Source organism: Tachypleus tridentatus, chromosome 6 (assembly GCF_004210375.1).
Source record: "Tachypleus tridentatus isolate NWPU-2018 chromosome 6, ASM421037v1, whole genome shotgun sequence".
NCBI classification, from domain to species: Eukaryota; Metazoa; Arthropoda; class Merostomata; order Xiphosura; family Limulidae; genus Tachypleus; species Tachypleus tridentatus.
In genome coordinates this window covers 48,260,953-48,275,605 of record NC_134830.1, presented here as the reverse complement: position 1 = coordinate 48,275,605, position 14,653 = coordinate 48,260,953, and the positions used below count along the sequence as shown (strand labels likewise).

The 14,653-nt window shown below is 32.7% G+C and overlaps 6 non-coding genes across 6 annotated transcripts; all 6 read left to right on the top strand.

Annotated features, from left to right (window-relative positions):
• Window positions 1–439: 439 nt before the first annotated feature.
• TRNAA-AGC (transfer RNA alanine (anticodon AGC)) lies at window positions 440–512 on the top strand. The gene has a single exon. It is a non-coding gene; the product is annotated as a tRNA-Ala (tRNA).
• A 2,712-nt stretch (window positions 513–3,224) lies between these two features.
• Window positions 3,225–3,297, top strand: TRNAA-AGC (transfer RNA alanine (anticodon AGC)). Its single transcript has one exon. It is a non-coding gene; the product is annotated as a tRNA-Ala (tRNA).
• A 2,709-nt stretch (window positions 3,298–6,006) lies between these two features.
• Window positions 6,007–6,079, top strand: TRNAA-AGC (transfer RNA alanine (anticodon AGC)). Its single transcript has one exon. It is a non-coding gene; the product is annotated as a tRNA-Ala (tRNA).
• Window positions 6,080–8,793: 2,714 nt separating this feature from the next.
• Window positions 8,794–8,866, top strand: TRNAA-AGC (transfer RNA alanine (anticodon AGC)). Its single transcript has one exon. It is a non-coding gene; the product is annotated as a tRNA-Ala (tRNA).
• Window positions 8,867–11,579: 2,713 nt separating this feature from the next.
• TRNAA-AGC (transfer RNA alanine (anticodon AGC)) lies at window positions 11,580–11,652 on the top strand. Its single transcript has one exon. It is a non-coding gene; the product is annotated as a tRNA-Ala (tRNA).
• A 2,709-nt stretch (window positions 11,653–14,361) lies between these two features.
• Window positions 14,362–14,434, top strand: TRNAA-AGC (transfer RNA alanine (anticodon AGC)). Its single transcript has one exon. It is a non-coding gene; the product is annotated as a tRNA-Ala (tRNA).
• The last annotated feature ends 219 nt before the right edge of the window (window positions 14,435–14,653 follow it).

Genomic DNA, 14,653 nt, shown 5'->3' with positions numbered 1-14,653 from the left:
AAATGCACGTGTAAGCGAAAATTATAAATTAAAAGTCAATAAATCCTCTTCTTCATTTGAATATATCATTACTCCTTTTTCACGTGGATGTATGAGGTTTCATGACGTTTCATAACTAGGTTTCCTGTGAGAGCTGCTTGCAAATGTCAAAATATTATGGCATGTTTGTTAGGATTTTACCTGCAATGTCGTGTATGTAATTAACGTTTTTAATGTAAAGTTTCAGAGGAGACCTTTCACAATTTTGATTTCTCTCTTGCAGTGCTCATCGCCAATTACGTTTTACTGGAGAGAAGTGTATGCTGTAAATTATTCTTGTATTGAAATATGCGGAGAGTGCAATGTAAAAAATCTGACGTTTCTTAGAAACTGGATACAAAATTTTGTGTTGAAGAATTTACGGAATAAACTCGGAAAGTGTAAAATGCATGAAAACAAAGGGGGCGTAGCTCAAGTGGTAGAGCGCTCGCTTAGCATGCGAGAGGTACTGGGATCGATACCCAGCGCCTCCAAACGTGATTTTGCTACTAATATAACAAAAAACGCATGAAGAAAGGTGAAGAAATTTTCAATGATGCCTCCCATCTAAATAATACAGAACATGACTGACAAAGGGATGGCAAAATTATGACTTTCCAAAATAAGAATGATTTTCCTTTAGGTTAAAATAAATCATACTTCATAGAGAATACACCGAGTTGAAGAAATACTTTGAAAGTTATCTCTTGGGATTCAAAATGAAATGACGTTTTCCTGCTCATTCACTTTCAATGATGTCATCGATATGTACGCCATTTTTATAAACATGAACGAAAACATTTAACAAGGCAATACGAATAACACATCACTCATTAAACAATTTATCTTTTACACCTGAAACTATGTTTCCAGTGGTACTAACTGCCAGGTATACTCTGTTCACAGCACAGTGTAAGTGGTGAAAAAACTTCAATAACATAATATATCTCTATCAAAAGATGTGTAATGTTATTTAGTAGTAACTGTGAAACAACAAGTGCGAGTACTAGAGGCATAGAGAAATAAGTCTTCACCGAAAACATAGAGAATCCAACATTTATATACTTCTTACATCATATTTATGCTTAACTCATAAATCACCCTTCTTGAAATGAAGATATTTATCTTTTTCCAAATACATCATAGTGGAAACTTCGATAACAAAACGGCTCACAATCGTTGTAAACTTTGAAGATAAGAAAAGTAGAGTTTGTGGAACGTGGTAATTTCTTTCCAAAATCACGAAATATAAGTAAAACGCTTGTTTCTCATACAATCATAAACGGTTTCACTGTGTTTAGACTTGTCAATACTTTTAATAAAGTTTTCTTAAAAGCATAGTTAGCGTTTTACCTACGTACTAATTATATAACTGCATTTATATCAACAATCACATTTCATAGGCAAATCATTTACAGTGAACTTTAGATACAAACGATCTTTGTTCTCTGAAATAATTACGAAATAAGAAGGTTAAATTCTTTACTTTATGATCAAGACGTCATTATGAGAAAATATTTCAGAATTTCTATGTTATTTATTGCTTTTACTGCTTTATAACTTAGCAGTTTCAGAGAAAATTAAATAAAACACGGGACGTTTCAGAAATTTACCAAACAATTATTCTTCTCTTTGAGTTTGAAATTTGCAAATACCTATTCTAATTAAGTACGGTTTGAAATATTACAATTTGTTCTAATTTGCCTCTAAATTCGAATTGTTTCATACTTCTAAAGAGATATACGAGCATTTGATTGTAAATGGAGAACTAACGCCCATACCTTTGAGGCATAATGATCATCGCAGATGTTTAGTAGAAATTCTCACTATTACGTAGGCAACTGATAATGTTCCAAAAACAAATCCCATGTCAGATAGCTATTATTCATCTGTCTTTAATGTATGAAAATAGTGCGTTTTATAAAATTCTTCGTGATCTTGGATTGCCCAATGAATACATACAGACAAATCTCAATAAACAGAACTGTTTCGATATACCCTTCAAAGTACAAGTAAGATTTTAGCTTTGCTTGCGATACAGAAATATGAGCGTATAAAACCCATTCTCACTTCGTTTCCCTGAAGCTGACGTTACAATTACAATATTGAGGAGTAAGAGCTACGAAAATAATTTTAATCATCTCACTCAAAAAGAAATTAAATTTAAATAGTACTGGTACACGTGAAACTTTACAATAATAAGACTCTATTTTTACACAAAATTTCCTTAGAATTGGTACATACTTTTTCTTTGTAAACCATCGCTTCCACCAGTAATTACGAAATTGTTCATGCTTAATATGCACACACAATAACTATTAGTAGAAGTAATATTTCAATGTTTCAATTGTGTCTGTAACCCTGTTCGTCTTTAATGTAGTTTTCTCTTCTTTTCGAACGTTTAATACGCAGTCACTGTTTCTTCTTGATGGCCAGTACGCATCTTCTAAGTATGACCGACCGCCTGTTTGTAATGATATTTATTTCTGAAGTAGCTCGAGACTAGAAATATTCATTCTTTCCGGTTTCCTCTTACTTTACTTGTGTAGATGAACCCGAGTTAAAACAAATCGTTTTGTGTCATAACAGAATCCACGAGAAACGTATGTAACAATGGAGTAGCGCTAAAGAAACTTACAAAAATTATGTAAGGGGTGTAAGAAAGAATAATGAGCACTTTTCTCCTAGCGTGCGATAAATAATGGATTGAAAGCTCGTGCATGCACTGTAACAGTTTCTCATTATTTTAAAACAAATACGCTAATATTAAATGCACGTGTAAGCGAAAATTATAAATTAAAGTCAATAAATCCTCTTCTTCATTTGAATATATCATTACTCCTTTTTCACGTGGATGTATGAGGTTTCATGACGTTTCATAACTAGGTTTCCTGTGAGAGCTGCTTGCAAATGTCAAAATATTATGGCATGTTTGTTAGGATTTTACCTGCAATGTCGTGTATGTAATTAACGTTTTTAATGTAAAGTTTCAGAGGAGACCTTTCACAATTTTGTTTTCTCTCTTGCAGTGCTCATCGCCAATTACGTTTTACTGGAGAGAAGTGTATGCTGTAAATTATTCTTGTATTGAAATATGCGGAGAGTGCAATGTAAAAAATCTGACGTTTCTTAGAAACTGGATACAAAATTTTGTGTTGAAGAATTTACGGAATAAACTCGGAAAGTGTAAAATTCATGTAAACAAAGGGGGCGTAGCTCAAGTGGTAGAGCGCTCGCTTAGCATGCGAGAGGTACTGGGATCGATACCCAGCGCCTCCAAACGTGATTTTGCTACTAATATAAAAAAAAAACGCATGAAGAAAGGTGAAGAAATTTTCAATGATGCCTCCCATCTAAATAATACAGAACATGACTGACAAATGGATGGCAAAATTATGACTTTCCAAAATAAGAATGATTTTCCTTTAGGTTAAAATAAATCATACTTCATAGAGAATACACCGAGTTGAAGAAATACTTTGAAAGTTATCTCTTGGGATTCAAAATGAAATGACGTTTTCCTGCTCATTCACTTTCAATGATGTCATCGATATGTACGCCATTTTATAAACATGAACGAAAACATTTAACAAGGCAATACGAATAACACATCACTCATTAAACAATTTATCTTTTACACCTGAAACTATGTTTCCAGTGGTACTAACTGCCAGGTATACTCTGTTCACAGCACAGTGTAAGTGGTGAAAAACTTCAATAACATAATATATCTCTATCAAAAAGATGTGTAATGTTATTTAGTAGTAACTGTGAAACAACAAGTGCGAGTACTAGAGGCATAGAGAAATAAGTCCTCTCCGAAAACATAGAGAATCAAACATTTATATACTTCTTACATCATATTTATGCTTAACTCATAAATCACCCTTCTTGAAATGAAGATATTTATCTTTTTTTAAATACATCACAGTGGAAACTTCGATAACAAGACGGCTCACAATCGTTGTAAACTTTGAGGATAAGAAAAGTAGAGTTTGTGGAACGTGGTAATTTCTTTCCAAAATCACGAAATATAAGTAAAACGCTTGTTTCTCATACAATCATAAACGGTTTCACTGTGTTTAGACTTGTCAATACTTTTAATAAAGTTTTCTTAAAAGCATAGTTTGCGTTTTACCTACGTACTAATTATATAACTGCATTTATATCAACAATCACATTTCATAGGCAAATCATTTACAGTGAACTTTAGATGCAAATGATCTTTGTTCTCTGAAATAATTACGAAATAAGAAGGTTAAATTCTTTACTTTATGATCAAGACGTCATTATGAGAAAATATTTGAGAATTTCTATGTTATTTATTGCTTTTACTGCTTTATAACTTAGCAGTTTCAGAGAAAATTAAATAAAACACGGGACGTTTCAGAAATTTACCAAACAATTATCCTTCTCTTTGACTTTGAAATTTGCAAATACCTATTCTAATTAAGTACGGTTTGAAATATTACAATTTGTTCTAATTTGCCTCTAAATTCGAATTGTTTCATACTTCTAAAGAGATATACGAGCATTTGATTGTAAATGGAGAACTAACGCCCATACCTTTGAGGCATAATGATCATCGCAGATGTTTAGTAGAAATTCTCACTATTACGTAGGCAACTGATAATGTTCCAAAAACAAATCCCATGTCAGATAGCTATTATTCATCTGTCTTTAATGTAGGTAAATAGTGCGTTTTATAAAATTCTTCGTGATCTTGGATTGCCCAATGAATACATACAGACAAATCTCAATAAACAGAACTGTTTCGATCTACCCTTCAAAGTACAAGTAAGATTTTAGCTTTGCTTGCGATACAGAAATATGAGCGTATAAAACCCATTCTCACTTCGTTTCCCTGAAGCTGACGTTACAATTACAATATTGAGGAGTAAGAGCTACGAAAATAATTTTAATCATCTCACTCAAAAGAAATTAAATTTAAATAGTACTGGTACACGTGAAACTTTACAATAATAAGACTCTATTTTTACACAAAATTTCCTTAGAATTGGTACCATCTTTTCTTTGTAAACCATCGCTTCCACCAGTAATTACGAAATTGTTCATGCTTAATATGCACACACAATAACTATTAGTAGAAGTAATATTTCAATGTTTCAATTGTGTCTGTAACCCTGTTCGTCTTTAATGTAGTTTTCTTTTCTTTTCGAACGTTTAATATGCTGTCACTGTTTCTTCTTGATGGTCAGTACGCATCTTCTAAGTATGACCGACCGCCTGTTTGCAATGATATGCATTTCTGAAGTAGCTCGAGACTAGAAATATTCATTCTTTCCGGTTTTCTCTTACTTTACTTGTGTAGATGAACCCGAGTTAAAACAAATCGTTTTGTGTCATAACAGAATCCACGAGAAACGTATGTAACAATGGAGTAGCGCTAAAGAAACTTACAAAAATTATGTAAGGGGTGTAAGAAAGAATAATGAGCACTTTTCTCCTAGCGTGCGATAAATAATGGATTGAAAGCTCGTGCATGCACTGTAACAGTTTCTCATTATTTTAAAACAAATACGCTAATATTAAATGCACGTGTAAGCGAAAATTATAAATTAAAAGTCAATAAATCCTCTTCTTCATTTGAATATATCATTACTCCTTTTTCACGTGGATGTATGAGGTTTCATGACGTTTCATAACTAGGTTTCCTGTGAGAGCTGCTTGCAAATGTCAAAATATTATGGCATGTTTGTTAGGATTTTACCTGCAATGTCGTGTATGTAATTAACGTTTTTAATGTAAAGTTTCAGAGGAGACCTTTCACAATTTTAATTTCTCTCTTGCAGTGCTCATCGCCAATTACGTTTTACTGGAGAGAAGTGTATGCTGTAAATTATTCTTGTATTGAAATATGCGGAGAGTGCAATGTAAAAATCTGACGTTTCTAGAAACTGGATACAAAATTTTGTGTTGAAGAATTTACGGAATAAACTCGGAAAGTGTAAAATGCATGAAAACAAAGGGGGCGTAGCTCAAGTGGTAGAGCGCTCGCTTAGCATGCGAGAGGTACTGGGATCGATACCCAGCGCCTCCAGACGTGATTTTGCTACTAATATAACAAAAAACGCATGAAGAAAGGTGAAGAAATTTTCAATGATGCCTCCCATCTAAATAATACAGAACATGACTGACAAAGGGATGGCAAAATTATGACTTTCCAAAATAAGAATGATTTTCCTTTAGGTTAAAATAAATCATACTTCATAGAGAATACACCGAGTTGAAGAAATACTTTGAAAGTTATCTCTTGGGATTCAAAATGAAATGACGTTTTCCTGCTCATTCACTTTCAATGATGTCATCGATATGTACGCCATTTTTATAAACATGAACGAAAACATTTAACAAGGCAATACGAATAACACATCACTCATTAAACAATTTATCTTTTACACCTGAAACTATGTTTCCAGTGGTACTAACTGCCAGGTATACTCTGTTCACAGCACAGTGTAAGTGGTGAAAAAACTTCAATAACATAATATATCTCTATCAAAAGATGTGTAATGTTATTTAGTAGTAACTGTGAAACAACAAGTGCGAGTACTAGAGGCATAGAGAAATAAGTCCTCTCCGAAAACATAGAGAATCAAACATTTATATACTTCTTACATCATATTTATGCTTAACTCATAAATCACCCTTCTTGAAATGAAGATATTTATCTTTTCCAAATACATCATAGTGGAAACTTCGATAACAAGACGGCTCACAATCGTTGTAAACTTTGAGGATAAGAAAAGTAGAGTTTGTGGAACGTGGTAATTTCTTTCCAAAATCACGAAATATAAGTAAAACGCTTGTTTCTCATACAATCATAAACGGTTTCACTGTGTTTAGACTTGTCAATACTTTTAATAAAGTTTTCTTAAAAGCATAGTTAGCGTTTTACCTACGTACTAATTATATAACTGCATTTATATCAACAATCACATTTCATAGGAAAATCATTTACAGTGAACTGTAGCTACAAACGATCTTTGTTCTCTGAAATAATTACGAAATAAGAAGGTTAAATTCTTTACTTTATGATCAAGACGTCATTATGAGAAAATATTTCAGAATTTCTATGTTATTTATTGCTTTTACTGCTTTATAACTTAGCAGTTTCAGAGAAAATTAAATAAAACACGGGACGTTTCAGAAATTTACCAAACAATTATTCTTCTCTTTGACTTTGAAATTTGCAAATACCTATTCTAATTAAGTACGGTTTGAAATATTACAATTTGTTCTAATTTGCCTCTAAATTCGAATTGTTTCATACTTCTAAAGAGATATACGAGCATTTGATTGTAAATGGAGAACTAACGCCCATACCTTTGAGGCATAATGATCATCGCAGATGTTTAGTAGAAATTCTCACTATTACGTAGGCAACTGATAATGTTCCAAAAAACAAATCCCATGTCAGATAGCTATTATTCATCTGTCTTTAATGTATGAAAATAGTGCGTTTTATAAAATTCTTCGTGATCTTGGATTGCCCAATGAATACATACAGACAAATCTCAATAAACAGAACTGTTTCGATCTACCCTTCAAAGTACAAGTAAGATTTTAGCTTTGCTTGCGATACAGAAATATGAGCGTATAAAACCCATTCTCACTTCGTTTCCCTGAAGCTGACGTTACAATTACAATATTGAGGAGTAAGAGCTACGAAAATAATTTTAATCATCTCACTCAAAAAAGAAATTAAATTTAAATAGTACTGGTACACGTGAAACTTTACAATAATAAGACTCTATTTTTACACAAAATTTCCTTAGAATTGGTACATTCTTTTCTTTGTAAACCATCGCTTCCACCAGTAATTACGAAATTGTTCATGCTTAATATGCACACACAATAACTATTAGTAGAAGTAATATTTCAATGTTTCAATTGTGTCTGTAACCCTGTTCGTCTTTAATGTAGTTTTCTTTTCTTTTCGAACGTTTAATATGCTGTCACTGTTTCTTCTTGATGGTCAGTACGCATCTTCTAAGTATGACCGACCGCCTGTTTGCAATGATATGCATTTCTGAAGTAGCTCGAGACTAGAAATATTCATTCTTTCCGGTTTTCTCTTACTTTACTTGTGTAGATGAACCCGAGTTAAAACAAATCGTTTTGTGTCATAACAGAATCCACGAGAAACGTATGTAACAATGGAGTAGCGCTAAAGAAACTTACAAAAATTATGTAAGGGGTGTAAGAAAGAATAATGAGCACTTTTCTCCTAGCGTGCGATAAATAATGGATTGAAAGCTCGTGCATGCACTGTAACAGTTTCTCATTATTTTAAAACAAATACGCTAATATTAAATGCACGTGTAAGCGAAAATTATAAATTAAAAGTCAATAAATCCTCTTCTTCATTTGAATATATCATTACTCCTTTTTTCACGTGGATGTATGAGGTTTCATGACGTTTCATAACTAGGTTTCCTGTGAGAGCTGCTTGCAAATGTCAAAATATTATGGCATGTTTGTTAGGATTTTACCTGCAATGTCGTGTATGTAATTAACGTTTTTAATGTAAAGTATAAGAGGAGACCTTTCACAATTTTGTTTTCTCTCTTGCAGTGCTCATCGCCAATTACGTTTTACTGGAGAGAAGTGTATGCTGTAAATTATTCTTGTATTGAAATATGCGGAGAGTGCAATGTAAAAAATCTGACGTTTCTTAGAAACTGGATACAAAATTTTGTGTTGAAGAATTTACGGAATAAACTCGGAAAGTGTAAAATGCATGAAAACAAAGGGGGCGTAGCTCAAGTGGTAGAGCGCTCGCTTAGCATGCGAGAGGTACTGGGATCGATACCCAGCGCCTCCAGACGTGATTTTGCTACTAATATAACAAAAAAACGCATGAAGAAAGGTGAAGAAATTTTCAATGATGCCTCCCATCTAAATAATACAGAACATGACTGACAAAGGGATGGCAAAATTATGACTTTCCAAAATAAGAATGATTTTCCTTTAGGTTAAAATAAATCATACTTCATAGAGAATACACCGAGTTGAAGAAATACTTTGAAAGTTATCTCTTGGGATTCAAAATGAAATGACGTTTTCCTGCTCATTCACTTTCAATGATGTCATCGATATGTACGCCATTTTTATAAACATGAACGAAAACATTTAACAAGGCAATACGAATAACACATCACTCATTAAACAATTTATCTTTTACACCTGAAACTATGTTTCCAGTGGTACTAACTGCCAGGTATACTCTGTTCACAGCACAGTGTAAGTGGTGAAAAAACTTCAATAACATAATATATCTCTATGCAAAAGATGTGTAATGTTATTTAGTAGTAACTGTGAAACAACAAGTGAGAGTACTAGAGGCATAGAGAAATAAGTCTTCACCGAAAACACAGAGAATCCAACATTTATATACTTCTTACATCATATTTATGCTTAACTCATAAATCACCCTTCTTGAAATGAAGATATTTATCTTTTCCAAATACATCATAGTGGAAACTTCGATAACAAAACGGCTCACAATCGTTGTAAACTTTGAAGATAAGAAAAGTAGAGTTTGTGGAACGTGGTAATTTCTTTCCAAAATCACGAAATATAAGTAAAACGCTTGTTTCTCATACAATCATAAACGGTTTCACTGTGTTTAGACTTGTCAATACTTTTAATAAAGTTTTCTTAAAAGCATAGTTAGCGTTTTACCTACGTACTAATTATATAACTGCATTTATATCAACAATCACATTTCATAGGCAAATCATTTACAGTGAACTTTAGATACAAACGATCTTTGTTCTCTGAAATAATTACGAAATAAGAAGGTTAAATTCTTTACTTTATGATCAAGACGTCATTATGAGAAAATATTTGAGAATTTCTAAGTTATTTATTGCTTTTACTGCTTTATAACTTAGCAGTTTCAGAGAAAATTAAATAAAACACGGGACGTTTCAGAAATTTACCAAACAATTATTCTTCTCTTTGACTTTGAAATTTGCAAATACCTATTCTAATTAAGTACGGTTTGAAATATTACAATTTGTTCTAATTTGCCTCTAAATTCGAATTGTTTCATACTTCTAAAGAGATATACGAGCATTTGATTGTAAATGGAGAACTAACGCCCATACCTTTGAGGCATAATGATCATCGCAGATGTTTAGTAGAAATTCTCACTATTACGTAGGCAACTGATAATGTTCCAAAAACAAATCCCATGTCAGATAGCTATTATTCATCTGTCTTTAATGTATGAAAATAGTGCGTTTTATAAAATTCTTCGTGATCTTGGATTGCCCAATGAATACATACAGACAAATCTCAATAAACAGAACTGTTTCGATCTACCCTTCAAAGTACAAGTAAGATTTTAGCTTTGCTTGCGATACAGAAATATGAGCGTATAAAACCCATTCTCACTTCGTTTCCCTGAAGCTGACGTTACAATTACAATATTGAGGAGTAAGAGCTACGAAAATAATTTTAATCATCTCACTCAAAAGAAATTAAATTTAAATAGTACTGGTACACGTGAAACTTTACAATAATAAGACTCTATTTTTACACAAAATTTCCTTAGAATTGGTACATACTTTTTCTTTGTAAACCATCGCTTCCACCAGTAATTACGAAATTGTTCATGCTTAATATGCACACACAATAACTATTAGTAGAAGTAATATTTCAATGTTTCAATTGTGTCTGTAACCCTGTTCGTCTTTAATGTAGTTTTCTTTTCTTTTCGAACGTTTAATATGCTGTCACTGTTTCTTCTTGATGGTCAGTACGCATCTTCTAAGTATGACCGACCGCCTGTTTGCAATGATATGCATTTCTGAAGTAGCTCGAGACTAGAAATATTCATTCTTTCCGGTTTTCTCTTACTTTACTTGTGTAGATGAACCCGAGTTAAAACAAATCGTTTTGTGTCATAACAGAATCCACGAGAAACGTATGTAACAATGGAGTAGCGCTAAAGAAACTTACAAAAATTATGTAAGGGGTGTAAGAAAGAATAATGAGCACTTTTCTCCTAGCGTGCGATAAATAATGGATTGAAAGCTCGTGCATGCACTGTAACAGTTTCTCATTATTTTAAAACAAATACGCTAATATTAAATGCACGTGTAAGCGAAAATTATAAATTAAAAGTCAATAAATCCTCTTCTTCATTTGAATATATCATTACTCCTTTTTCACGTGGATGTATGAGGTTTCATGACGTTTCATAACTAGGTTTCCTGTGAGAGCTGCTTGCAAATGTCAAAATATTATGGCATGTTTGTTAGGATTTTACCTGCAATGTCGTGTATGTAATTAACGTTTTTAATGTAAAGTTTCAGAGGAGACCTTTCACAATTTTGATTTCTCTCTTGCAGTGCTCATCGCCAATTACGTTTTACTGGAGAGAAGTGTATGCTGTAAATTACTCTTGTATTGAAATATGCGGAGAGTGCAATGTAAAAAATCTGACGTTTCTTAGAAACTGGATACAAAATTTTGTGTTGAAGAATTTACGGAATAAACTCGGAAAGTGTAAAATGCATGAAAACAAAGGGGGCGTAGCTCAAGTGGTAGAGCGCTCGCTTAGCATGCGAGAGGTACTGGGATCGATACCCAGCGCCTCCAGACGTGATTTTGCTACTAATATAACAAAAAACGCATGAAGAAAGGTGAAGAAATTTTCAATGATGCCTCCCATCTAAATAATACAGAACATGACTGACAAAGGGATGGCAAAATTATGACTTTCCAAATAAGAATGATTTTCCTTTAGGTTAAAATAAATCATACTTCATAGAGAATACACCGAGTTGAAGAAATACTTTGAAAGTTATCTCTTGGGATTCAAAATGAAATGACGTTTTCCTGCTCATTCACTTTCAATGATGTCATCGATATGTACGCCATTTTATAAACATGAACGAAAACATTTAACAAGGCAATACGAATAACACATCACTCATTAAACAATTTATCTTTTACACCTGAAACTATGTTTCCAGTGGTACTAACTGCCAGGTATACTCTGTTCACAGCACAGTGTAAGTGGTGAAAAACTTCAATAACATAATATATCTCTATCAAAAGATGTGTAATGTTATTTAGTAGTAACTGTGAAACAACAAGTGCGAGTACTAGAGGCATAGAGAAATAAGTCTTCACCGAAAACACAGAGAATCCAACATTTATATACTTCTTACATCATATTTATGCTTAACTCATAAATCACCCTTCTTGAAATGAAGATATTTATCTTTTTCCAAATACATCATAGTGGAAACTTCGATAACAAAACGGCTCACAATCGTTGTAAACTTTGAAGATAAGAAAAGTAGAGTTTGTGGAACGTGGTAATTTCTTTCCAAAATCACGAAATATAAGTAAAACGCTTGTTTCTCATACAATCATAAACGGTTTCACTGTGTTTAGACTTGTCAATACTTTTAATAAAGTTTTCTTAAAAGCATAGTTTGCGTTTTACCTACGTACTAATTATATAACTGCATTTATATCAACAATCACATTTCATAGGCAAATCATTTACAGTGAACTTTAGATACAAACGATCTTTGTTCTCTGAAATAATTACGAAATAAGAAGGTTAAATTCTTTACTTTATGATCAAGACGTCATTATGAGAAAATATTTGAGAATTTCTAAGTTATTTATTGCTTTTACTGCTTTATAACTTAGCAGTTTCAGAGAAAATTAAATAAAACACGGGACGTTTCAGAAATTTACCAAACAATTATTCTTCTCTTTGACTTTGAAATTTGCAAATACCTATTCTAATTAAGTACGGTTTGAAATATTACAATTTGTTCTAATTTGCCTCTAAATTCGAATTGTTTCATACTTCTAAAGAGATATACGAGCATTTGATTGTAAATGGAGAACTAACGCCCATACCTTTGAGGCATAATGATCATCGCAGATGTTTAGTAGAAATTCTCACTATTACGTAGGCAACTGATAATGTTCCAAAAACAAATCCCATGTCAGATAGCTATTATTCATCTGTCTTTAATGTATGAAAATAGTGCGTTTTATAAAATTCTTCGTGATCTTGGATTGCCCAATGAATACATACAGACAAATCTCAATAAACAGAACTGTTTCGATCTACCCTTCAAAGTACAAGTAAGATTTTAGCTTTGCTTGCGATACAGAAATATGAGCGTATAAAACCCATTCTCACTTCGTTTCCCTGAAGCTGACGTTACAATTACAATATTGAGGAGTAAGAGCTACGAAAATAATTTTAATCATCTCACTCAAAAAGAAATTAAATTTAAATAGTACTGGTACACGTGAAACTTTACAATAATAAGACTCTATTTTACACAAAATTTCCTTAGAATTGGTACATACTTTTTCTTTGTAAACCATCGCTTCCACCAGTAATTACGAAATTGTTCATGCTTAATATGCACACACAATAACTATTAGTAGAAGTAATATTTCAATGTTTCAATTGTGTCTGTAACCCTGTTCGTCTTTAATGTAGTTTTCTTTTCTTTTCGAACGTTTAATATGCTGTCACTGTTTCTTCTTGATGGTCAGTACGCATCTTCTAAGTATGACCGACCGCCTGTTTGCAATGATATGCATTTCTCAAGTAGCTCGAGACTAGAAATATTCATTCTTTCCGGTTTTCTCTTACTTTACTTGTGTAGATGAACCCGAGTTAAAACAAATCGTTTTGTGTCATAACAGAATCCACGAGAAACGTATGTAACAATGGAGTAGCGCTGAAGAAACTTACAAAAATTATGTAAGGGGTGTAAGAAAGAATAATGAGCACTTTTCTCCTAGCGTGCGATAAATAATGGATTGAAAGCTCGTGCATGCACTGTAACAGTTTCTCATTATTTTAAAACAAATACGCTAATATTAAATGAACGTGTAAGCGAAAATTATAAATTAAAAGTCAATAAATCCTCTTCTTCATTTGAATATATCATTACTCCTTTTTCACGTGGATGTATGAGGTTTCATGACGTTTCATAACTAGGTTTCCTGTGAGAGCTGCTTGCAAATGTCAAAATATTATGGCATGTTTGTTAGGATTTTACCTGCAATGTCGTGTATGTAATTAACGTTTTTAATGTAAAGTATCAGAGGAGACCTTTCACAATTTTGTTTTCTCTCTTGCAGTGCTCATCGCCAATTACGTTTTACTGGAGAAAAGTGTATGCTGTAAATTACTCTTGTATTGAAATATGCGGAGAGTGCAATGTAAAAAATCTGACGTTTCTTAGAAACTGGATACAAAATTTTGTGTTGAAGAATTTACGGAATAAACTCGGAAAGTGTAAAATGCATGAAAACAAAGGGGGCGTAGCTCAAGTGGTAGAGCGCTCGCTTAGCATGCGAGAGGTACTGGGATCGATACCCAGCGCCTCCAGACGTGATTTTGCTACTAATATAACAAAAAACGCATGAAGAAAGGTGAAGAAATTTTCAATGATGCCTCCCATCTAAATAATACAGAACATGACTGACAAAGGGATGGCAAAATTATGACTTTCCAAAATAAGAATGATTTTCCTTTAGGTTAAAATAAATCATACTTCATAGAGAATACACCGAGTTGAAGGAATACTTTGAAAGTTATCTCTTGGGA